Source organism: Equus quagga, chromosome 21, assembly GCF_021613505.1.
Source record: "Equus quagga isolate Etosha38 chromosome 21, UCLA_HA_Equagga_1.0, whole genome shotgun sequence".
In the NCBI taxonomy this organism is placed as follows: domain Eukaryota; kingdom Metazoa; phylum Chordata; class Mammalia; order Perissodactyla; family Equidae; genus Equus; species Equus quagga.
Window position 1 is genome coordinate 2820831 of NC_060287.1, and position 15079 is coordinate 2835909.

A 15079-nucleotide genomic window follows, 5' to 3' on the forward strand; every position below is an offset into this window, starting at 1 on the left:
GAGAAGAAACAGGCTTATTTATTTCATGTTTCCTCAGAGAGCAAAACTTGAACCAATGGGTTGAAGTTAGAAGAAAGACTTTTCTAAAAATCAACCCTGTCTAAAGATAAAATGGACTTCCGAGGAAGGAACAAATTCCTCATCATAAGAAGTGCTTTAGTTGTTTAGGAAACTGTTACTTGATCCCATTGTAGGGTGACTGTCTTCATTTGGAAAGGTCAGTGAATTAGATGACTTATTACACTGGGGTTCTATGATAATAGCATTCACGTTTCAGTTTTATTATGCCCTTTTCCAATGAGAGAAGGGTTTTCTGAAATGTATAGAACATGCAAAAGGAAGTAATGTAAGGGAGTGCCACGAACTGAATGTTTATGCCCCACAAAATTCATGTGTTGAAACCTAACCTCCAGTGTGATAGTTGGAGGTGGGGCTTTTGGGAGGAAATTAGGTCATGACGACAGAGCCCTCATGAATGGGATTAGTGCACTTATAAAAGAGACCTCAGAGAGCTCACTCACACCTTCCCCATGTGAGGACAGAGCAAGAAGATGGCCCTCTTTGAATCAGGAGGTGAGCCCTCACCAGACACCAAATCTGCTGGCACCTTGATCTTCGACTTCGCAGCCTCCAGAACTGTGAGAAATACATTTCTGTTGTTTATAAGCCACATAATCTATGGTAGTGTGTTACAGAAGACAGACCAGACTAAGACAAGGAGGAAGATAGAGTTAGAGGAGGGCACTGGAATCTGTGATTGACTGAAGCCTGCCAGGTGGTGAGGTACTGGAGCTGTGATTGTAAAGAACTTGGCAAATAGGCTGGAAGAAATCCGTCCTATCCTGCCCCTTCAATCCTGGTAACAAGCAAGGTCAACCCCTGCAGCTGAGGCTGGTCCTTGTCTTGGCTTCGATGGACCACATTTGAAACACGCTGTTCCGGAACATCATGTACACATGAAAAGTACTTATCTGTGAGAGGGTTACTTTTTCAGTCTTGTTTTTCCTTTTCGTTAAAGTTTGCTAAGATATTTGCAATAAATTTTAAACTTTGTTATATTGGAACATGGTACAAAATGCTATTGACTTTTCTACAAAAATATTCGAAAATTTTCTGCAATACCAACATCAGCCATGACAACAGCACAGCTTATTGGAATATATTCCTTTAAAAATGTACCCAAACCTAATAAATAGACAGCGGCAAGAATTCTTAGTGTATATGAGATATTAGAAACCTGTGGATGCCAATTTCTATAAATGATGTAAAAAGAACAATCTTACATAAGATTGGTGAGTGTGCTGGGATGAATTAGAAAAACCTGCTAAGTTTTAAACATAGTAATCTTATAGCTTTCACATGTAAATATATTAGAAAGGGTGGATTCATATTTATGGGAGTTGTCTTATTATTACTTTGCTTTTACCTAGACAATGCTAAAAGATGTATACTGAAATGGGAGGGGGACAACCATCTCAATTCTTTGTCTGGACTCTGCCAAATACCCCATTATTTAGAATATCTAGATGTTTAATGTCACTTAGACCCGCATGTTTAGTTAATGAACTAAGCTTTCAGTTCGTATCTCAGTGCTTTAGCTTCAAAGATGCATAATCATTGACACAAAGTTTTAGTTTCCCCAAAATTAGAGTGTATAGGTGGGATCAGATAACTTCTATGTGTAAGAAGTGATGAAATTCCTGTTGTGGCAAGACATTGGATGGAATTTTCCAGATACTGGATATTTATTTCTATAGATCTCATTTTTCCACCAATCAAATCCTCTGACTTGAATGAGCATAGGTACAGGATTATTTCCCTTGTAACTTGAAAATGCAATGCTCAGAGGGGAAATTTCAAGGGATGGGATTGATATTTTCCCAAACAGTTCTCGAAGACTGCTAAATCAGTATATAGGATTAAAGACCATCTTTTCCAGTATACTTGGAAAGGTAATGCACACATTTTAAAGGTTCACCGAAACGATATCACATAGACTATGACCAGGACACCATTTATTTAGTTTCCTTTAGTATTATTTTCATTGTAAAAGTCTTGAGAGCCTGAGCTTCCTTTGCCTAGAGGTGGAGATCTGGAGTGAACAGTTACATACTGAGATGCATATTTTGCCTGTGTTGGTCATTTTACCATATTTCATTCCCAATAAAATGATAGGATATGAATACTTTTCCAGATTTCTGTAGAGAGCTAAAGCACAATGCTAAGTGAGGAACTTTTTAATCTCTTGCGTCAGGGATAAAGTGAGGCATAACTGGACAAAGTCTGTGTTAGAATTGAAAGTATGCTCAAGTGAATCTGACTTAAAGTATCTATTCTCTTGACAATACAAGTACAATAAAAACGGATTGTTTTTCCATTTTGATGTGTTCTGATTACAAAGTACCAAATGTGTTTACTTCTCAATGGGAGATCTGGTTTCCATGGGGACCAAGCCAACCTCATCTGCTGTTTTGCAGACATGCTCTATGCACCACCTCCACTTTGGCAGAACTAGAGGGGGCTAAACACAGCCCCCCCGGCAGTGTGCGCAGCCATCCATACAGTTTCTCCTTGTTCTCCACCCCCTTCCAACAACAGAGCCCAGGAGGGGGCTTCAAGGATGTGCAGCTTTCCTCCCACTTTGAAGTCGCATCACATGGGATGCTCTTTGAAACTGGAACATTCTACGTGATGATAAACATCCGCCATGTGTCACAATGTTTCTTCAAGTTACGTGTCAAATTATCTGGCAGTATAAATAGGCGCCTATTTTTTATTGTTATAATGACTTTATTACAGATTCTGCACAGATCAATGGTATTTCTTACACAGATTGATCAAATGTCTGTCATATGCTGGCAATTTGCCCTATTCAATATATGCTTTCTAATGGCTCATGTGTTCACCATGCACTTTAAATAGCAGCTTGCTGTGTGCCGAGCATTGTGCTAAGCAGGAAGGATGTGGAGGCGATTAAGACTGAGGTCTTACTCTAATAGTTCAGAATCTAGAGGAGAAGAATCACCAGAAGTGGTATCTGTAAATCACTGTGGTGAGTTTAATGGTATGATATTCGTATCGGATGATGTGGGACTACAGCAGGGACCCCAATCTCATCCTGTGGCATCAAGGAAGGTGAAGGCTTCCTGAGGGCCTTGCTTAAAGAATGAGTATAAATTAGTCTGGAGAAGAAGCAGCAGCTTGAAGCAGTGAATGAAAGCAAGAACCAGCAGCTCCTGGCTTGGCAGCCAGAGGCCATTCTGCGCCTGACTGAGACCTGGGCTGTAGACACAAGCAACAGCAGAGAGCTGAGGTCAGGTCATCAGTCACCCTGTGAGATGCTAGAAACTTTGGATTTTATCCAAAGCCATTGAAGAATTATAAAGATAACACCTAAAGAAGACGATTGGTCAGTTGTGTGCTTTATGAGTAATTATTCTGGAATGTGTGGAATATGTGTTTGAAAAAATGAGGTGTTTGAATAAATAGTCATTTTTTTCCAGGCCAAAACATAGCCCAGATGGATGTTAGAGACAAAGCTTTTAACATCTAAAATTTAATATTTCACTGAATGCAATTCATGTGTTACCATTAAAATAAATGTGTTACATTTTTATGAATTCTACTGAGAGAATCCTAAAGAGAGAAGAGCAGTCTGAGAATGGCACCCTAGCAAGCCTACTGACAGGTACACAGCCCTGAGGCGGCAGCAGATCCGGCGTTTCTCGGGTCACTAGCAGAAACTGAACCAACAGACAAAAGATACAGGGAGCCAAGAACCTTCTCAAAGTTTGAGGTTTCCAGTGGACTATCAAAAATATAATGTTTCCTACCATTAGAAGTAGAAAGGCAGAAACCTAAAGATTTGAAGGAACTCAGAGATTATTAATTCAATTATTTTATTTTACAAAACTGCAAACCAAGGCCAAAAAGGTGAAACGATCTAATCTAAATCAAACAGGGGTCTCCACTGCTCTCTACTGAGAGGGTTTCCACTCAGCTGTGTAGAGTACAGGATAAGTAAAACACAGGTGAAGAGAGAATTTGGGGCATTCGGAGTGACTATGAATTGTATGCTTTATGTGCTGCTTTCCTAGTCTAAGAGTCCATGGGTTTTTTGAAGAGGATGTTCCATTATAACAGATTCAAGATAAAAATCTTAGGAAATGAGTTTGAAACATTGACTCCTCTCAAGTTAAAGTTAATATATTTGAAATAACTACATTTTTGCCGTTACCTTATTCCCATTACCTTTTTACATTCCACTGTTACTAGCTTATTGAAAGTTTGGAGTTCTGCTTAGTCCCACATGGATAAGATCATTTCTCTATTCTAGAGAAGGGTACAACTAGTAGTGTGATATATATCATTACACTAATATAAATTTTATTCCTTAGGAAATTGACTTTAGTTAACTCTACTACTCATTCACAGCAATGTTTTGTAATAATTCAAGTAACGATGTAAGCAGCAGAATTAACTTAAGACATCAAGACATCCATTAAGAGGAAAAAAACTATGATGGAGGAAAATATTTAAGTTTCTTGAAAACTAAAGAAACCTGGTAAAATGAAAAGCAAAGATTGTGAGTAGTTTGAGAGTCATAAGAAATTTTTTTGACAAACGTTAGAATATTAAATGAAAAGGTAAAGCATTTGTCTTTCATACGGAATAGTAATAACTATTATTCAATATTTCAAGTTACAAAATGTGTGGACATTTGTGTGTGTGTGGATGCCATTCAGTTCAGTCTTGGGCAATTGAAATGGGTAAATAACACCCATATGGTAAACAGCTTGGTATGCCCAGTATAAAGGAAAAGGTGTTGGCAGTGAATCTGAGAAGGAGGCATTATTATTTTCAGTCTTTAAGGTGATGTAAATGTCCAGCTTCCAGGGCTTTCTTTCTTTTCTTTAGTTTTTTCCTTCTTTTCTTTCTTTTTTGTTAATATGTTAGACTTTGGCTGGGTTTTCACAGATTGAAATATTTTTCAATACTAAATGCTCATGCCCGAAAAAAGTTAGTTGCCTTGGAGTGTGATGGAAGGCAACCTAAATATTTGCTTTTATATATCAAGAATCAATTGCATTATAGAAGAGATGAAAACACATAAAATATGATTTCTTTCTGACAAAATTTTCTATTCCTTATAAAGCAACTTAGTATGTGTGAAGCAAAGATAATTTAATAATAGTAGTTATATTAACAGTTAGCATATATTGAATATTTATTATCTGCCAGGCCCGTTTTTAGTAATTTCTATGTATTGTTGAATGGATTTTCTTCCATTCCTATAATAAGTCTCTGAAATTAGCATTGTGATGATGCTAATTTTGCAGATGTGGAAATTGAAGAACAGAGAGTTTAAGTGACTTCAAATCCAGGCAATCTTGTTCCACAGCCCAACTTGTAACTACAGTGATATGATGCCTTTAGGTTTTTCTGTTTTGTGCAACATTTCACCAGCTGCAGGAATAGGGAAGACATTGAAGACCATGATGTTTGTGATGGAATCGGAGAAGAGCTCAGAAGTGGGAGTCAGGAGGATGCAGCTTCAAATTTCCACTATGCCAGTGGTGTGAGGTACTTAGCTTTCGGAGGCCTCACTTTCATCATCTACAAAATGACATCATTCTTCTCATAGTGCTATTTTGAGGATTGAAAGAGATTATACACGTATTACATTTAGCTAATAGTAGACATATAATATGCTTTCAATAAATGTGAGCAGGCATATAGTATGCTTTTAATAAATGTGAACTGTTATTCATTTCATTTCATTTTGAGGGGAAGATTAGTGCTGAGCTAACATCCATGTCCATCTTCCCTATTTTATATGTGGGACGCCTGCCACAGCACGGCTTGATGAGTAGGTCCGCACCTGGGATCCAAACTGGTGAACCCTGGGCCACCGAAGTGGCGTGTGCAAACAACTGCTATGCCACTTGCCCAGCCCTGTGAACTGCTATTTTTTTTAAAGCAAAAATCTGGTGTCTAAAGAGAATACATTGTGAAAGACCAATTATGTTCATTTAAGCAGAATGAAGTTTCATGTATCAAATAATTTTTGAAGTTTTTCTTTCTGAAGTAGAAGATAAGCATTAAAAAAACACTTTCATTTTTTGTTTTCATTTCATTTCATATTTCAATAGTACATATACTTAATTCTGGTGCAATGTAATAATTCTAATTCTAAATCTCTGAGCTTAGAGACTTCAAACCAATGTTTATCAAAAAGTAAAAATTGAATTATTTGTCTGTGTTATGTAAAGCAATGTTTTTGAACACACAACCTCAGACTACTAACATCAGGGGTCATAAGTGTACACTTATACCACATCTGTAACTCTTTCTGAGTTTTTGCATGGACTTTTCAATAGAACTGATTTTTTTGAATTAAATGTCTATCTCTAGAAAAGTTTCGTAATAATTTCGATGTGGAAGACAATGTTTGTGTTTTGTTTTTATAGACCTGGAATCAAAGCTTTAAAATCTCACAGAAAGTTGAGGTAAACTGTCCATTTTTAACACGTTTTGAAATATGACATCTCAAAATAATACACCTTTGAAGATGAATAATATTCATTATCGTAAATTTTTTAAGCCACATGACACAATAACGTCTTTAAAACGTTTTCTTATTTTATTATGTTTTTAATGAATTTTTAGCCAGTTGAAGAAAGCACATTCAGGCTGGATTGGGTAACGATGTGTGCAATACAGGAATGACTTCTAAAAGTGTAACCGAAAGAGAGTAAGCATCATATTTAGTGGGAATAGTCTGTCATAGGCAATCTGAACATGAACCAACTTTAAAAAGGCATTACACAAATATGTTAAGAAAATAAAAATCTGAGAGTAGGGCTGATGTTTTACACAAACAGAAAAAATAAAACATTACATTTTTGCTTTTTTAGAGTATAGGCTTTCAACATATTTTACACTTACGCAAAATAAACTATTACTTAGATCTAAACATTTAAGGATTTTTACTTATAAAGAGTCAAAATCGTGGGGTTTTCAGAATCATCTGCCTTTTGAATCACTTTGGAAACTTCAAATAACTTCTAGTTTCAAGTCTGTGGAGACAAAGGGACCTTCCCGGCATGCAGGACTATCAACGTCATTTAACTAATCTTTGGACGCACATAGGAGCAACCTAAGGTGCAGTCTGAGATAGCGGGATCCCATGCGCCTTGTTTACAGGATTCATCACTGAGGGAGATGAGCCTCACCTTGAAACGCGGGCAGAATAGTCTCTTCCCGCAGTGTGCAGAAGGGCTGTGGCAGGGCTGAAATCAATAGTCACACGTGGCCTGTGAAATCAAATCGATTCGAAGTTTTCCTTCCATGATATTAGCAATGGTAAAGGATGATTTATCAAGCTCTGTAACCACTTGGAATTCATGAATTTCAAATTAAAATTTGAGTCTTGAGTAGTAAATAAATATATCTTGGGATTATGATGGAGTTCTCAACCTGGGGTGCATGGAAGGACTTCAGGGGGTCCAGGAGCACAGGGCCACGTGACATTGTGTTCTTTTTCATTTGTATCTGCCTTTTTCTGTGAAGAGACCCCTTAATTTTTATTACATTCTTAAAGGGATCCATGAACCAAAAAAATGTAAGAATCAGTACATTGAGAGAAAGGGAACTCCAAACATCCATCATGTGTTTTAAAGAGGCTTGGAAGAATTGGCCTAATTGTAAATTTTGCGTGTCAAAAAATAAGAATAGTAATAATCTGTAGAGGCTCTTGAAACAGTGTTCAGAAATGCCATGATGAGGTGATCTGGGAGCTATTCTTACTTCGATAGATGATCTAGTACGGAGAGAACTATGCCTGAGAATCTGAAATACATATTCACGGGGAGAGGTAAGAGTTAAAGAGTAAAAACGTCAGGGACGTTTATTTAGCAGGTATTATGCACCTGGCACTGACCCGGGTCTTTGCACACACGGGCGTCCAGAGGTGTGAGGCATCACTTGGCAGTTAGGTGCTGTTAGTCTCATTCACAGTTTAAAATAAAAAGCAGAAGGGTGCAGACCCTCAACCAAGCGAACACAGGTGGTGGAGGGCAAACTGGAGCTCCTGCCCAGGTCTGACTGGACTGCACCATCTCTGACACATCCATGTTTTAGTTTTTGTGTGTTTAAAACAAATATTATTATTTTGTAGGTAGAAAGTGTCAGGGATTTTTTATTCACTGGTATTCAGATGTAAGTTTGGTGCCTAGTACAAAATAGAAACTCAGTAAATGTTTGTAAAGTGAATGCATCTGGCTCTACCTACCATTTCATTAGTGAAGATATGAGAACAAGGAGGTGGAATAGTGTGTTGAAGGCCACTCACCTCGTTAGTGGCAAACGGCAGGAGAGCCCAGTGTCCTGCCTCCTAGATGAAGAATTTGTCTCCACATACGAGTGTCAAGCTGCTTCCAGAATACTCTCTCCACCCCTGGATCAGTACCGGCTCTCCGCAGTAGACGGATGATCTTTCTTTCCCTCTTCCTATAGCTTGGGGTGCAGAGAGATTGTTCTGAATCATCACAACTGAAGGTCGGTTAAGTTAGCACTCTACCCTCAACAAGTTTTCACTCTGTCCTTAAAGAGAATTTGACCTTGAATATGATATAGACTCCATCGGCTGATAGATTTCTCTAATGTTCTTTTGCTGTCTTTCTGATCTATAAAGGATCATATACTTCTTCCTCCCTGTTTTGTAAGTTCGCCTTCACTGTATCTCTAGCAACAAAAATGGAACAGGCTGCAAACTGCACTCTCTTCTTGGCTGCCTTCATTAGGAGTGCAATTTGTGTTGGCCACAGAGTCTAGCACTTGGGTTAATGTCTGCTGTTCCTGTCTTGAAATTCTTAACAAAGTGTAATTTTGAACTGAGCCTCGCAAATTATGTCGCCGGTTCTGCTTTTTGTTATCCTCCTGCCAACCAGTACAAATCTGTTCTTCTTTTTATCTTCTCTGTTTTTGAAGGACATCTCCAATAACTGCCTCATTATGTAATGTTAGAAACAAAGGTTCGTCTTCAGCTTCTCCTCTCCTTGACCACCTCCACATCCAATTGTTGGAAAAGTCCTATCAATTCTAACCTCACAAGGTGTCTTACAGTGAGTCCCTCTTTTCCATTTCCACCCCATTCAATAGAAAAAAAAACTCCAGCGCTGTAACACGACTCAAACTTGATTTGAAATCAGGTCTCTGCCATTTATTGGTTGTAAGACTTCTACCAAGTCAATTAACTTCTTGGATTTCTATTTTCTCATGTATGAATTAGTAAGAGTAAAACTTACCTTGAAGATTTAAGAACTAGAAGTATAATTTCACAAGTGCTTAGTACAATGCTTATTTTTAATTTAGAGAGCTTCTCATAAGACTCTTAATTTCAATTCTCTCCCAACTTCTAACAATCTTTTATCCTGATATCAGTTATCAGTGTATATTTCTGAGAAATATATTTTGTCCACAAATTATTTATTCATTCAACACTTATTGAGTATTTATTCTCGTGAAGATTTAAAACAGAGCTCCCCCCCCAAAACAAAACCAACAAAAGAGTGTCCTCAAATTCGTTGATAACCCTGCTGTTGAGAGATGGGGTGTGGTCTCCTCCTTTGGAATCTGGGCAGGTATGGAACTGCTTCAACCAAGAGACTGAAAATGACATCATATGACTTATGGGGCTGGGTCATAAAAGGGCATGTGGCTTCCAACGTGTTTGCTGAAACACTTACTTCTGGAGCCCTGAGCCACCATGTAAAAAGTCCACTGACCCACAGGCCACCATGCTGTGAGGAAGCCAAGCCACATGGAGATGCCATCATAGTCACTAGTCACGGCCCTGTTCTTCAAGTTGTCCCAGTCCAGGCACCAGCCATGCAGGTGAACAAGGCTTCGGATGGTTCCAGCCCCCAGGTGTGAAGTCATCCCAGCCTAAATTCCTCTCAAATGAGGCTCCAGATATCATGGAGCAGGAGCAAGCCACTCCCTCTCTGCTCTGTCTGCATTTCTGGGCTACAAAATCTGTAAGCGTAATGAAATAGTTCTTTTACGCCATAGCTAAACTTTGGATTTATTTGTTGTATAGCAATTGTAAGTGGAACAACTCCAAACTGAAAGAAAAGGACAAAAGTCCCATGTGTTCTATATGCATATATATATATGTCTTGGCTGCACCTCTCTTTCCCAGCCTTCTGTCTGATGGCCCCTGTCTCTGTGCCGTAGCCCCGCTCCTCGGCAACAGGCTTTGCTTTCCAACCTTCCCTCCTTTATTTACACTGCTGGTGCTTGTTGGAAACTCTTCCCTACTGTCTTCACTCTCTTAAGACTCAGTTCACGCACTGTTCACACACTGCTTTCTCATTTAATTCTTCAATCCCTCCACCTATAAGCATAGTTTGGTCTTCTGAATCCAGATAGGACTTTTTACCTCATTTTGACGCTTTAAACATTCACCAAGCGTTATGCTTATTCTTGGTTGTGTGCACATTTAATCTTTCCTAAGACAGAACTTAATGGGACTTATACTTTACCTACAATAAATCTCTCTTTTTAGATGGTCAATACTTCACTGATAACCCAGTGTTGCTCTGAATTAGAGCTGTGGAATGAGGTGCTTCTTACCTTGAAAAGGTATTTACCAGCTACAATATTTACGGATGCCAGACTTTCTTCCCTCAACTATTACCACACTACTAAATCTGTCCTTTTAGATTTTCTTGTATATTCTTGATTGTTTTCTGCACAAATATTTATTTTACAATCATCTATTAGTTTTTTAGCCACCATTGATCTCAACTCCCTCTTTTGTCCCTTAATTAACATTCTCCCAAAGATTCTCTAAACCTAGAATGAACATTGATTTTTTCTCCCTACACCACCTGACATCAACGTGATACACTTAATCATCAACTTTCACACAAGGGAAACGCTATAAAACAAGATCGAATAGGCCCCAAAGAACAATATCCTCTGAGGTACATATTATGATTTACACTTTGAATTTTACTTTAATTTAGATATCATTTATTCCCTGCCTTTCCAGAATATTGAAAGGAGCAGAGATTAGTTTAATTAAAAAAAATTACTTATATTGTAATTGCCACAGGTTTTTCTCTCCTCCCTAAGTGGCATTCCTTTGGCTTTAGGAAGAAGGAATGGAAGATAAGGAAATTTGCATTTACTATGTATGCCGGATGCTGCTGAGCAAAATCCTACTCCTCACTTCATTTGCTTACTGTATACTTTTAAAGCAAATTTCCTTCAGTCGAAGGGAAAGAGATTGTTAGACAAAGTCAGATGTTTCTGTGTCTAACCAAGGGGTATCAACTATTGTTCAAACAGCTGAATCAGACTATTTCTGTGTACTACACAAAGGACTGGCTAAATACGTGTAGCTGTAACCCAGTAATTACTGAGAGATAGACAACCCTAGGAAAGAAGTCATATAATGAATGTGGAGTTAGGCCCTTACTGAGAGTCCTTGATATCTGCAGATGTCCTGCAGCTCTCTGAACTCCAATCACGTTTTTAACCATAATTGCTTCCCTTGCATCTGTCTGGGTTGCTATCAACAGAGGCTTACCCCTTCCGGAGAAGAATAAATGGGAAGACAAGTGAATTCTGTGGAAGCTCCAATTCTGCTTTGGTGCAGATTTCTCCATAGTAAATAACAGAGTGAAGCGTTTAATAAGAGATTCAACTAAAGCAAGTGTCCTTAATTAGATTGTTCTCCACAAGGAATCAGTAGGTGCTAATGTTCCCTTGTTGGCCATAAAGTCACTGGGGGAGAAATGGCAATCACAGCATAGTCTAACCTGATGAACTTAGGTACAAAGGAAAAATGAAAACACTTTTAAGAGACCATCTTTAAGAAGGCAGCACAATTAAGATTGCCATTCACAAGAGGTTTGCAGCTCCTTCACTGTCTCTCCAGAAGGGGTTCCACAGCATCCATGGATGCCCTTCGAGGCATAACGAGATGCATTTCTGTGTGTAGATTTTAGGGATTGGAAATGTTATTAATCAAGAGAGTCACTGTGCTTTCGTTGCTTCCAGAATCTTGCAGGGCTTGTATACAGCTGCACTTAAAGACAATGAATTGTTATAAATTTGATCACATTCATCCCTGGGGCCATCTGATTGCAAAATTGCCCAACAAGCTGTTACAGTATTTTCAACTAATTAGCTAACCCGTACATTGGATTTCTTTCCTTTCTTATTTTCTTTTCTTGTCTTTATAGTATATATTTCCTTTTTCTCAAACAGTGTGAATATCTCGGTGTTTGTTGTGCTACCAAACACTCAAATCACATCTCAAATCTACCTTTTCTCATATCACTCCTCAGGTGAGAGAAATAAATGGTGCACATTTATTTTGAAATTTTATTGATTTTAAATCACAGACATTAAAGAGCAACACAGTTCAATTCAGGAACTCAGGGAACTACATTTGACCCCGGATCATGCGATTTCCTAAATCAGGGATGAGGATTCAGGAGTTCTTCAGGACATCATTATCCTAAGAAAAGAAACAGAGACACATCTTCAGTAAAAGAGATTGTTATATAGAGGAACAAATGAATTCTTCAGAAGGTGTATTTCTGCCTTGATGCAAATTTCTTCATAAAATCGTGAAGTAAAGCATTAAAAAAAAGGGAGTCTTTCAGTGTTACTCAGAGAGGAGTCCATACAGAGCTCCCAGTGTGACTGAAAGGGGATCTTTCACAATTCCCAGAGTCCTTATGTCCTGCAAATGACGGAGGAGGATGTCCTCGAATTCCTTGCAGCGGGACCCCCTTCAGTGGCACCGATTTTGACTTCCCAAGTGAACAGTACATCCACGCAAGGAAAAGTGATGGCATCCACATGATAAATCTGAAGAGAACACTGGGAGAAGCTTCTGCTGGCAGCTTGTGCCATCGTTGCCTTTGAAAACCCGGCTGATGTGTGTTACACCCTTCCGGAATACTGATCAGCAGGCTGTGTTGAAGTTTGCGGCTGCCGTGGGAGCCACTCTTATTGCTGGCCACTTCACTCTCAGAATCTTCACTAACCAGATCCAGGTAACCTTACAAGACCCATAACTTCTGATGGTTACTGACCCCAAGGCTGACCAGCAGCCTCTCCCAGAGGTGTCTTATATTAACCCACCCACCATGCTCTGTGTAACACAGACTCTCCTCTGCCTAATGTGGATTTTGCTATCCCATGCAACGGCAAGGGAGCTCACTCAGTGGGTCTGATGTGCTGGATGCTGGCCCCGAAAGGTCTGCACATACTTGGTACCATCTCCCGTGAACACCCATGGGAAGTCGTGCTTGATCTCTACTTCTACAGATATCCTGAAGAGATGGAAAAAGAAGAACAAGCCTATGCTGGAAAGGCTGTGACTGAGGAGAGTTTCAGAATGAATGGACTGATCCAGCTCCTGAGTTTGCTGCTACTCAACTCGAGGTCGCAGACTGGTCTGAAGGTGTGTATCTGTGCCTATTCAGCCACTCCCTTCTGAAGACTGGGGTGCTCAGCCCAACATGGAAGACTGGTCTGCAGCTCCCAGTGCTCAGGCCACTGAATGGGCAGGAACAACTGCTCAGTAGCCTTAAGCTGTCTTCCACAGATTCTTAAACAGAAGATGGAAATAAGGTTGATGGAAAATAAACAGTCTCTAAAAAAAAAGGAACGATTCAACAAAAGAAACCATTTTGGAGAGAATATGTACCCCTAAAATTCATATGTTGAAGCCCTAGCCCCTCGATGTAACTGTATTTGGAGACTGGGCCTTTGGGAGGTAATTAAGGCTAAGTGAGGTCATAAGGGTGGAGCCCTTTAGCCCCTGGGACTGTTGTCCTTATAGGAAAAGGAAGAGACACCAGAGCTCACCCTCTCTTCCCACAAGAACAAAGAGAAAAGGCCCTGTGAGGATCCTACCAGAGGAGCATCCTCAAGCCGGGAAGAGAGCTCTCACCAGAAACCAACCCTGAGAGCACCTGGAATGTGGATTTCTGGCCTCCAGAACTGTGAGGACATTAATTTCTGTTGTTTAAGCCATCCAGTCTGTGGCATTTTGTTGTGACAGCCCTTGCAGAGTAACATAGCAAGTATCTGTAAATAGAATATTTCAGAGGAAGGCAAGGATGGTTTTCCTAAAAAAAAGAAAAAGGAGGTGAGGGATAGAAAAAATCTATAGTTTCAAAATAAGTGAATAAAAGTGACATAAGAGCCAACATGGTTCGTAAAAGTCATATTCTTCCCAGGATAATCATATGAGCAGAGTGCTATGTATTACTGTCTGTTTCCCTCAAATCTACAGTAAAACCGAAGTGTGCTGTTCACACATCACAGAACTTTGGAGAACCCAGCATACTTTGTTGTCTTCTAACTGCCTACAAGTGACCCTATCCTTTTCCTTTGTGTACTTTAGTTGAGACGCTGCAAGGGACAGTGTAAGGATGGTGAGGGGGAGCAAAATATGCCACTTTGGCATGTTGATTGTTTTGAATTAAAATTACTTGAGAAATGTCTGATGCAAAAAGGACAGTCTGACCCTCCCTTGTCTCCCTGAAAGCAAGAACTGAATTCCCCATGCGAGGAGACCCCCCTGTACCTGGAAGGTGAAAGGCATCCTTATCACCAGAGAAAGGGAATCCAGGGCCAAGAAGGCTGTTAGAAACAATCTTGGTTACTTCTTCATTAATTTGCTACCCCACACTCAAACCCCTTTGTCAATTCTTCACAAACAATTGTTTCTTTGTTCAAAAGATATAAAATCTGCCTGCTTTGGTCTCTCCTTTTAGTCTCATAGTTTTATGAGCTCCTGTACATACCAAATTAAATCTGTTTTTCCCCTTTTAATCTGTCTCATGTCAATTTAATTATTTAGGCCAGCCAAAGAACCTAGAAGGGAAAAAGGGAAAAATCTTCCTCTCCTACAATGGCATAAAAGCTCACAGTGCATTATGGGGCTGTTGCTGGTTAGAGGCAGGCCCAGTACCTGGGAGGTCACGAGCCACTCAAGGATAATAGATACACAATCAGTTCATGCTGTTTCATGGAAGGTTGCTGT

General features: G+C 39.4%; 1 pseudogene; it reads left to right on the forward strand.

Annotated features, from left to right (window-relative positions):
- The first annotated feature begins 9609 nt into the window (after positions 1 to 9609).
- Positions 9610 to 13613, forward strand: LOC124231519 (40S ribosomal protein SA-like; annotated as a pseudogene).
- The last annotated feature ends 1466 nt before the right edge of the window (positions 13614 to 15079 follow it).